The sequence below is a fragment of the Sphaerodactylus townsendi genome, linkage group LG06 (assembly GCF_021028975.2).
Source record: "Sphaerodactylus townsendi isolate TG3544 linkage group LG06, MPM_Stown_v2.3, whole genome shotgun sequence".
NCBI lineage: Eukaryota > Metazoa > Chordata > Lepidosauria > Squamata > Sphaerodactylidae > Sphaerodactylus > Sphaerodactylus townsendi.
Genome location: NC_059430.1, coordinates 103,159,962 through 103,171,350, shown reverse-complemented (window position 1 = coordinate 103,171,350; position 11,389 = coordinate 103,159,962). Strand labels below are relative to the sequence as shown.

Here is an 11,389-nt window from a genome sequence, read left to right as displayed (position 1 = left end):
ACCTCCCTGTCCACATGCCTGTTTACACCCTCAAAGAACTCTAGTAAGTTTGTAAGACAGGATTTGCCTTCGTGCAAAAGCTTTTTTTCATGCTGACTCTTTCTCAGCAGGTCTCTTGCTTTTCTACATGTTTAATAATTTTATCTTTAATGATAGATTCTACTAATTTACCAGGAACAGATGTCAAACTGACTGGCTCTGTAATTTCCCTGGTCCCCCCTAGATCCTTTCTTAAAGATTTCATGCGACATTGGCCATCTTCCAGTCTTCAGGGATGGAGCCTGGATTTCAGGGATAAGTTGCATATTAAAGTGAGAAGATCAGCAATTTCATGCTTGAGCTCTTTAAGAACTCTTGGGTGAATGCAATCTGGGCCAGGGGATTTGGTAACATTTAGTTTATCAATGGCTGCCAGAACTTCTTCCTTGTCTACCACTATCTTCGCTAGTTCCTCGGATTCGCCTCCTAAGAAGCTTGGTTCAGGTGCAGGAATGTTCCTCACCTCCTCTTTGGTGAAGACAGATGCAAAGAATTCATTCAGCTTCTCTGCAATCTCCCTGCCATCTTTTAGCACACCCTTTGTTCCTTTGGCTTGTAGCGGGCCTCCCGCTTCCCTTGCTGGCTACCTTCTTTTGATGTAACTTGAAGAACTGTTTGTTGCTGGTCTTGATGTTCGCAGCCATGCTCTCATAATCCTTTTTTGCCTCCCTTACAGCTAACTTGCTTCTCTTTTGCCAACATTTGTGTTCCCTCTCATATTCTTCTATCAGCCAAACTGACTTCCATTTTCTAAAAAGACATTTTCTTTTTTCTGATAATTTCCTCAACCTCTCTTGTTAACCATGGTGGCTTTCTTTTGGACTGGGTGCTGCCTTTTCTAACCTGTGGAACACATTCCAGCTGAGCTTTTATTACTGTGTTTTTAAATAACCTCCAAGCATCCTGGACAGTTTTGACTCTCTTGATTTTCCCTTTCAGCTTCCCATGAACTATCCCCCCTCATCTTTGAGAAATTTCCCTTTCTGAAGGCTTAATGTAACTACATTAGTAGTTGCCACTTGTTCTGCATGCAGAGATACTGAATCTGACAGCATTGTGGTCGCTGTTCCCTATTGGCTCAACAACACTGACTTCCTGCACCAGGTCCTGGGTCCCACATAGAATTAGATCTAGATCACCTCTCCCCTGGTTGGTTCCACAACCATCTGCTCTAAGCCACAGTCATTTAGCATATCCAGGAATGCTCTCTCCTTACTATGACCTGAACATGCATTTTTCCAGTTTATATGGGGATAGTTAAAATCACCCATTACCAATACATTTTTGTTTTTGTTGGCCTCTCTAATTTCTTTTTCCATCTCAGAATCCTCTTGTGCACTTTGGTCAGGGGGACGATAATATATTCCTAATATTAAACTGTCCTTCACACCTGGTATTGATATCCAAAGTGATTCTGTAGGGGAACCAGCTCCCCTTGCATTGTCTATTTTATGTGATACTATGCTCTCTTTGATGTAAAGGGCAACTCCACCCCCAATGCGTTCTGTCCTATCCTTCCTATAGAGCCTGTAGCCTGGTATAACAGCATCCCACTGGTTCTCCTCATTCCACCATGTCTCTGTAATGCCCACTATATCAAAGTCCTCCTTCAAAACTCTGTACTCTAGCTCCCCCATTTTAGGTCGAATGCTTCTACTATTAGCATAGAGACACCTGTATACCCTGTCTCTGTCCTTAACCTGGGATTTATGTGCTTTACCCTCAAGTCTTTTGTAGACACTATCCCTTGTCACATGCACATTGCTATGTTCCTCGCTTGTATGTGGTTGATTTAGAAAAACCTCCCTCTCTGTCTGCATCCCCATAGATACTGTATTCCGAACCGAAGTCACCTCAGCTCCTGTTGGCTTTCCCCCAGTGATCAGTTTAAAAGCTGTTCTGCCACCTTTTTAATGTTGAGCGCCAGCAGCCTGGTTCCTCTTTGGTTAAGATGAAGCCCGTCCCGTTTGTACAGACCTATCTTGTCCCAAAAGGTTCCCCAGTTCCTGACAAATCTGAAACCCTCTGCCTTACACCACCTTCTCATCCACGCATTGAGACCCTGTATCTCCGCTTGCCTAGCTCGCCCTGCGCGTGGAACGGGTAGCATTTCTGAGAATGCCACTTTGGAGGTCCTGGACTTCAACCTTTTTCCTAGCAGCCCCTTTGAGTCTCCTACAGGAGAGAAAGGGAGGATATAAATCCAAACTCTTCTTCTTCTCTTCTTCCTGATTTTGACTGCACTTCAGCCTCGCTTTTGACTTCCCCTCAAGCATCCTAACCTTTAGCACGATCCGAATGTTGTCTCTGCTACACCCTACAAACTCATTAATGATCTCAGACTCCTTGTTCTCCTGATCCCTGGCTTGGCTTTTTTGCCCTGCTTTGCCTGCCATATTCCTTGGCATCTGAAAGTAGCAAAACTAGGGTTGCCAGCTCCAGGTTGGAGAATTCCTGGAGCTTTGGGGATGGAGCACGGGTGAGAGCTCAGCAGGGGTATGACACCATAGAATTCATGCTCCAAAGCAGCCATTTTCTCCAGAGGAACTAATTTCTGTGACATGGAGAGCGATTGTAATCCCAAGAGATCCCCTGACGCCCACCTGGAAATTGGCAACCCTACAGAAAACCAACCTAGCAGAAATAACAGTGGGTTCTTCCAACTCCTATACAGTCCTGTTGCTATAAAATGGGGGGGGGGGGATCAAGATGTCCCTGTCTGACCCCTTAAATTCGAGAGCCATCCTTTAATCCCCATCAGAATTTAAGCAATATTTTGAATGTAGAATGTATCAGCAAAGTAAAAAGCCTCCAATCTATCTAAGTTTCCCCAAGAGTCATTCCCTATTAATGGAGTCAAATGCCTGAGTGGTTGCTGCAAATAAAGGTTATGATCAACCCAGTGATTGAGGATGAAAGCATGCCTGTTGCACAACTCGCAGCACAATATGGTGCTGCAACACATTCAGTCCTGCCCATTAATAACAAATGACAAGGGTAATATCCAAAATGCCAATTAGTTTTTGGCTCACACTTCCATTCGGATTAGATATCACTCTTGATCCACATCAGTAACTCTGCCAGAATCTATCGGCATCATGTTTCAACAATCTCACTGGGAAACGTCCCCAAGAGCTTTGCCTTTTCTTAGTTTTACTCGTGAAGTCTTCATTTCTGCTGCTGGGGTGGGTGCTACGCTTATATATATGTAAGCATATATGGGAGAAAATGTGTGTGTCTATATATACACCTGTCTTGCATTAAGTAACATGCTGCTACGTAATTCTGCATCACTCACTATGTCATGTTAACAATTATGCTTTACTTCATTTCTGCTTTTAGATGTCTGGCTGGTTGCAGGTTTCTACAGTCCTAATCCTAGTCATAGTTTTTTGAGCGCCCCATCCGGTTGATTGTATTGACTTACTCTGTGTAATGTGCCTTGAGTCCCCATGAAAAAGGCAAATTGTAAAAAATGTAAATATACAAGAACATGTATTGTCGAAGGCTTTCACGGCTGGAATCACTGGAGTGCTGTGTGGTTTCTGGGCTGTATGGCCGTGTTCTAGCAGCATTCTCTCCTGACGTTTCACCTGCATCTGTGGCTGGCATCTTCAGAGGATCCTCTGACGATGCCAGCCACAGATGCAGGCGAAACGTCAGGAGAGAATGCTGCTAGAACACGGCCATACAGCCCGGAAACCACACAGCACTATAAGAACATGTCTAGAAATTTGAACTTTATCAGGTCCTTTGGCAACCAATGCAATGTTGTATTTATTGGGGTTTTAGTGATTTTATGACTCATGGAGCCTATTATTTATTTATAATTTTGTTCTATTTTGTGCTCTATTTGTCTGTTTACTCTGTTGTTCACTGCCCAGAGCCCTTCGGGAGAAGGGCAGCATATAAATCTGACAATAAATAAATAAATAAATTGCTAACATGCAGAGGAAGACTTTCACGGCCAGATTCAACTAGTTGTTGTGGGTTTTTCGAGCTTTGTGGCCGTGGTCTGATAGATCTTGTTCCTAACATTTCACCTGCATCTATGGCTGGCATCTTCAGAGGTGTATCACAGAGCTAAGTCTGTTACACACTGGACACAGTGTGTTGCACCCTCTGAAAATGCCAGCCACAGATGCAGGCAAAACATTAGGAAAAAGATCTACCAGACCATGGCCACACAGCCCAGAAAACCCACAACAAGCATACAGAGGAATCTTTCCTTGTTGCACCTGTAAATTCTCCTGAGAAATCCCCACATTTAATAAACGTTTATACTTCCTTCCTAACCTGAACCAACCACTGACATTCACCTTATTCAACGAGCAATGTGAATAAATGGGTAAAGCAGTGAAAATAGTGGCAGAGTTTTGTTATTGCACAAACATAGTCCATGAATAGATATGCACAGTGCAGGACTGGATTGGCTACAGCATGGGGAGGTGAAAAGACAAACAGATAAGCCTGAGAAAAGCCCAAGGTTTTCCACAGAGCTACAGAAGTTCAAGAAGCAAGGTTTCACCTCACCTCTCTGAAGGTCAAGGTCGCATCCGATGTCACCTCTCTGAAGGTCAAGGTCGCATCCGATGGCCCTAACACGTCTATCCTTTTTGCATCTCTTAATTTTAGGCACAAAAAACAGTGCTTGGGGGGAAGGGCCAAGAAAGGTTTCTCCAGAACTTCCCTCCATTTTCAAGGAATATTTTTGGTGACTGTTGTTCACCGCCCAGAGCCCCCAGGGGATGGGGCGGTTTATAAATCGAAACAATAAATAAATAAAATAAATAAATAAATAGAAACTGTGGTGGTTTCTTTCTTTCTTTCTTTTTTAATACTGGGTTTTCTTTCTGGAAGAGCATTCAGGGATTCTAGATAGCCAACCACACTTGGTTTTCTGTTTACACAATTAAGCTTAGAAGCAAGAGGTGAACACTTTGGCCCTCTTTGTCAGTGCCTCACCACCGGTGGGGAGGTGTAGCGGTTGGGGCATTAGACTAGGATCTGGGAGACCCACATTTGAATCTCTCTCTCTATCATGAAAGCTCGCTGGGTGACCCTGGGCCAGTTGTAGCCTGTCGACCTAACCTACCTCACAGGGGTGTTGTGAGAATAAAATAGTGGAGAAGAGAACAATGTAGGCTGATTTAGATCCACAGTACAGATGAAGGTGAGGCATAAACGAAGTAAATAAAATAAATGAAGAGGGGGTGTTTTTGCCACTGATGAAATCTTTCGTGAAAATCATTGTGAACATTAATCTCAGTCATCTTTCCAAGGCAACCTTTTCTAGAGCAGTGTCTGCATGTAAGTAGGATTGCCGGCTACTTGGAACCAAATTGGAAGACTTCGAAGTTTGCAAGAGGAAACTGGCAAATTCCCTGAATGTAATAAATTCATAAAAACCCTATCAGTAATGAACCCACTGGACCTCTCCAACTGTATATAACTCTCCTTTCCGACTTTGTTCTTTGTCTTGTGACCTTTCTATCTTTCTAATTATCTTCCTTGCCAGCATTTTCAACTGTCCACAGGATGGCATTTCATTATGTCTCCAGAGGAGCATCTGATTTAACATTCAGAGCCCGCAGCACACCTGACACCACTGAACTACCTGCTCAACATGTTGTATTGTTTAGCAGAACACCGTAGGTCACAGAGGAGTCCTGCCAGCCAGACAAGGCAATCTGGAGTTCAAGACATTTCCACCACTCCTCTTTGTGTTTCCGAGTGGATGCTTTGAACCGTAATTACCTCAGGGAACCTTCATCCTTCATGGAAAAGGAAGGGAGGAACAAATCCTTTCAAAATGGCAGCCACAAGTTAAAAGACTCCATTTTCTCACACTTCTCTCCCTTATTTTGGTTTATCCCGATGGAAATTTGAATGGACTTGCAAGCCCAGCAGACACAGATATTTATTGTTCAAATATCCATAATAGTGCCCACAACGGAAAAGAACTGTTCCAGAGTCATCACTGCAAGGGACGGGGAGGGGTGGGATGTCTACTTCTTTAAGGAATATATCTGCAATATTTCCCAGGCAGTATTTCCATAGACAGACATTTTTTGGAGGGAGGGGGACCAGGGCCAGCATCAGTATACCCTTCAGTTAGGGTTCAGTTAGCTCCAGGTTGAGAAATACCTGTAATTTTGGGGGTGGAGCGTGGGGAAGGTAGAGTTTGGAGAGGGGAGGGACTTCAGCGGGGTATAATCCCATAGTCCATCTTCCAACGTGGCCATTTTCTCCAGGAAACTGCTCTTTGTCACCTGGAAATTAGTAGTGATAGCAGGAGATTTCCAGCCACCACCTGGAGGTTGGCAACTGTGCCTTCTGTGAGGCAGTGGTTGCTTGGAAGGCCCTGCCACCCCTGCTTACGCTGTCCAGAGTCATTGGGGAAAGTCATGTGGAGCATAGGAATAATGTTGCTAGGGACTGTGGCGGAAGCACTTCCAGATGCATGAAAGGGTGTTTAGGTGGTTTATGCAACTGAGCAAGGTCAGTGGGAGGAGTTATGAGTGAGATAAGGTGGGAGGCACAGAGGTGGGAGGATGGGAGGTATGGGTCACTAGAACCCTCTGGGCAGTGTTTGCCCAGGGTCCCTCTCAGAACCTGGAACTCTCCCTGAGGGGGATCCTGGAAGCCAATACTAGACAAGGCAGGGCAGCTGAATTGAGAGACAAGTGGTATTTCTTTTTCTTTTCTTTTCTTTTTCTTCCCTACTGCTTCCTCCTTTGTTGTCATCAAGTCACAGCTGACTGACAGCAAACCCTAGATGTGGTTTTCAAGGCAAGAGACATTCAGAGGGTGTCTGCCATTGCTTGCCTCTGAATCACGCCCCTGGTATTCCCTCGAAGCCTCCCGTTCAAATCCTGGCCAGGGTCAAGGGTGAGTGTGTGTGGCTGGGCCAAGATCACCCAGCAAGTTTCCACAGCAAAGCGGGGGATTTGAACCGGGATCTCCCAGATCCTATTCCAACACTTTAACCATTACACCCCACTGGCTGTCATATTTTCACTATCCGTTCTGACAGGGCTAGCTGAGGCCAGGCCATTGGTCAGTGCACATCAAGCATGCAACATGAAAACCACAGCACCTTTGCCTGGCGGCCAAAGATCTTCCCCCCTTTCTTCCCTTCCTCCGCTTCGCATTCATTTATTCTGAATAAAACAATGCAATCACACAACAGGAAAAGAAGCTGCTGGCGTAATAAATCACATTCTCTCTCCGAGACTGTTCTTTTTATCGTGGTTCCCTCTCCCCTTAAGGACACAGTTAATCAGCATGAGTATACCTGCTGTTCTTTTCCTTCCTGGCTGGGTGGTGTTTGTAGGAGGGGGATATATATGTATATCTCAGCATTGTCGCAATAAGGGCAAAGAGGGCAATTAACCATTTTAAGGGCTTTCCCGCCTTCTCCTTTCAACTCAAGGCAGTTGATATTCCATTACTTGTAATGTTTAAAAATCCCTTTGTTTAGTGCTTTGACTGTGATGACTTCAGCAGCTTTGGAAGAATTGGATACAAGTTTTTAAAAGTTGAAAACTACCGTCAGCAGTAAAAAAAAAAAAGTGGTAGATTTACTACAGATCTCTAGTAGAAGAAGAAACACTTGCTATCATTAGGAAAAACCATCTCAAAAAGGAAGAATTGGAGGCAGACACGGCAACAGGCGAGGCCTGCCGATTCTGTTCTCCACAAGTTCCACCTCTTCTCAATGCTGTGTCCCAAATCCACAGAGCATGCCAAATGACCTGAGACATTTTCGAGATCCACACGATTTGCTTGGAGCTGAGCTTAGTAAACAGGGCCTCGGTTTGCGTCCAGTTTCAGCTTCCTTCTCAAGGACACAAAAGAACTCATTGGTAACATTGAGTTGTCTTGTTCCTGTGCAAATACACTTCCTTGGCCTCTAAGAAGTTCACTGTGTATTTCACAGATTTGGCCATTAGAATCCTGATATCAAAAGTATCCATGACCGGCTGCCAGGAATATTAATCTCCCGCTGTACCCCAAAGCACTGACAAATCCAGACTGTGAAAGAATGGCTGATACCTAAAGTTCCCCTTGGAGAACTACTCCATGTAGAGCTGCTCATCTGTGAAGGGGGCGAGGTGCACATCTCCAAGAGTTGGAAACAGATTACCGCTCAGCGTTAAATACTTCTTGGCATCCAAGTAACTCTCCAGCATCCATTCCTTGAAAAGCATGTAACCCATTGACTCAGAGATAATGATGTCCACCTGTTCAGGAAGCAAGACCTCCTCCGGCTTCCCTAAAACCTTCTGCATGCTCTTCACTAAAACCTCTGCATGCTGCACTGTCGTTCTGGCTTCCACTGCTTCAGTTTTCCTTGCTCTGGCCTGAGCTGCAACAAATGATAGGATGCCAGAACCGCAGCCGACGTCTAATACAATCTTGTCTTTAAAGTCCCTGTGGTTCTGCAGGACTGCTCGCTGGTAGGTTGCCCATTCTAAGATAATCCTGCATCATATTTTGTGACTGGGACAAGTATCCGTAAAACTGGAAGTGCTGCTCGGCAGACGATTCCTCTGTACGCTCGCTGAACACAAATGGCTCCACGCTGTCATCTTGGGAGTTTTTTTGAAAACATCATAACAAGAGCAGAAGTCACATGGCGTTGCAAACTGTATTAGGAAACTATCACATCCCAGTGTGATAATGAAGGACTGCTTGCCAACTCAACTGCATTCCGTCTGATACAGAACACTTAAATGCACAAACATCATCTCGGCTGTACTGAGTCAGGCACACGGCATCGGGGCCAGCTGAGGCAGAGCACCTGCTTCTCCTAGTGCCACTGGATCAGGCTTTTGGCGTCACTGCTAGTCAGGAGCCGCACACTGGGGAAGCCGGGAACGGACGAGGCCGCCATCTTGCCACCCCAGACATACTCAGCTGTGCCACACAAAGGAGGCAAGGCGGAAAACATTCAGCCAGAAGGCCAGCCCCCTCCAAATTATCTTGTTATGCATGACTACCCATGGGACAAGAACAAAATCTACATAATACAATTTATGAGGACCAATGCTGCCAACCTCCAGGTGGGATACAGAGAACTCCCAGAATTACAGCTGAAGTCCACATGACATACATCAGCTCTCCTGGAGAAAATGGCAGTTCTGGAGGGCAGACTCTACGGAAGGGGTACCCAACTCTGGCGCTTCAGATGTTCATGGACTACAATTCCCATCAGCCCCTGCTCTACAGCATTATACCCTGCTGAGGTCTTTTCCCCCCTGTCAAATCACATCTGACCTATTGAGATCCCTGGTTGGGCTTTCAAGGCAAGAGATGTTCAGAGGTGGTTTGCTGTAACCTGCTTCCACATCACACCCCTGGTGTTCCTTGGAGGATTCCTATCCAAATACTTGTCAGGGTCAACCCTGCTTCGCTTCTGAGATCTAGTGAGATCAGACTATCCTACTCCTGCCCCTCCTCAAATCCCACCTTCCCTAAACTTCACCCCCCAAATCTCCAGGAATTTCTTGCCCCACAGCTGGCAACTCCAGGGCCAGCTTTTTGACTCACAACAATGAGCAAAGTTTTTGGTTCCTCAGCACTCTTCGTCAGGTCAGATGTTACAAAATAAAAAGCATTACGAGAATTGGTTTCTGGCTTTTGCTTTAAGGGCTTGAGCAACTTATCCATGGACACAATTCAGGCATTCGAGGCATGATTGTGTGGGGCTCAGCTTCCTTTTTAGGATTAATTCCACCACATTTTGCTATCACTTTCCATATTCCAAAAACACGGATGTTGAAGTATGGTCAAATTAATCTGCAGCGTCTGATCACTGAAGCATTTCTAGATAGGGCTATTTACCTTTCAGTTTGCCATTAGGTGCAAAGCTTGCTAAATCTGTTGGAGTTTCATATTTCTCTCTCCTTCCCTACTTGAGGAGGGAGATGGGAGCAGAGCTGTGCTCCTTGCGAGGGCACAGAAAATTAGCAATCCAGCCATGCTCCCTCGGTTGTTTCCCTAAGCAAGTTTTCTCAGCCAGAGAAAACACATTAAGCCAGTTCTCCTGGGTGACTGGCGGGACAGTCTACAGCACAAAAGTATATTTATCATTGCCCCTCAGTAAATCTACAGATGAAGAGGACCGAAGATCTACTGCTTCAGAGAGAGAAGCAAAGGCTGTCTTAGCCATAAGGAGAGCAAAGTCATGAAGACCCAACACCCAAAGGACCAGGGAAGACACTGTTTCCTAGCCTCCTTCCATAACAATCAATCAGCTTGGTAATCTCTGCCTGCTCAATAAGTGGGCTTTGTGTGTCTATTACCGTGACTAGGGCTTTATAGTTTAAGGAAAAGAAGGCTTTGGACAGTGACCCCCAACATGGTCCCCACGATGCCTGCCAACACCTTTCTTGGCATCCACCAAGTGTTTTTAGGAAGTAGGGGCAGTCAGGTGGGGCTCTTGCCCAGCAAGGCTTCTGATTGACCACTGGGGATCTAAGTGGCTGCACACATGAAAAGGTCATTATTTCAGCTGTGATCACAGTGTTGGTTTTTTTCTCTCATTCCTTTTTCCAAATTTTGTCTAAATTATCCTTCTCTTCTGCACTTGAGTTTCCTCAGTATGTGTGGTTCCACCCCATGACAGCCATTTTGTGGTTGGCTTCACCTGCTGCAGCAGCCATTTTGAATTTGCACCCACCACCCTGTGCCAGAATTGCAAAGGTGCCCGTAGGCTCAACAAGATTAGAGACTCCTAGCTTAAGCAATAGGTTGCTCCTAGAAACCATGGGATGGAGGTAACAATGGAAAGAAGCTTGGATGGCCCAAATTCCCTGGATGGTAAAAATTCCCTGAAGCAATGTTTTAATTTCTCAGTGGCAGTTCATAAGAACATAAGAACTAGCTTGCTGGATCAGACCAGATTCCATCTAGTCCAGCACTCTGCTACTCGCAGTGGCCCACCAGGTGCCTTTGGGAGCTCACATGCAGGATGTGAAAGCAATGGCCTTCTGTTGCTGCTGCTGCTCCTGAGCACCTGGTCTGCTAAGGCATTTGCAATCTGAGATCAAGGAAGATCAAGATTGGTAGCCATAGATCGACTTCTCCTCCATAAATCTGTCCAAGCTCTTTTTAAAGCTATCCAGGTTAGTGGCCATCACCACCACCTGTGGCAGCATATTCCAAACACCAATCACACGTTGCGTGAAGAAGTGTTTCCTTTTATTAGTCCTAATTCTTCCCTAGTTCGCTACAAAAACACCACTCCCAAATGTCAGGAATAATTTTGTCCAGATGTGGAGAATTTGCAATATTTAGGAATGGCCAGTGTCCAGATGGGTCTTGATTAATACATGTCTCAATA

General features: G+C 45.2%; 1 pseudogene; it reads right to left on the bottom strand.

Moving 5' to 3' along the window:
• Positions 1 to 7,901: 7,901 nt before the first annotated feature.
• Positions 7,902 to 8,938, bottom strand: LOC125435423 (annotated as a pseudogene).
• Between the last annotated feature and the right edge of the window lie 2,451 nt (positions 8,939 to 11,389).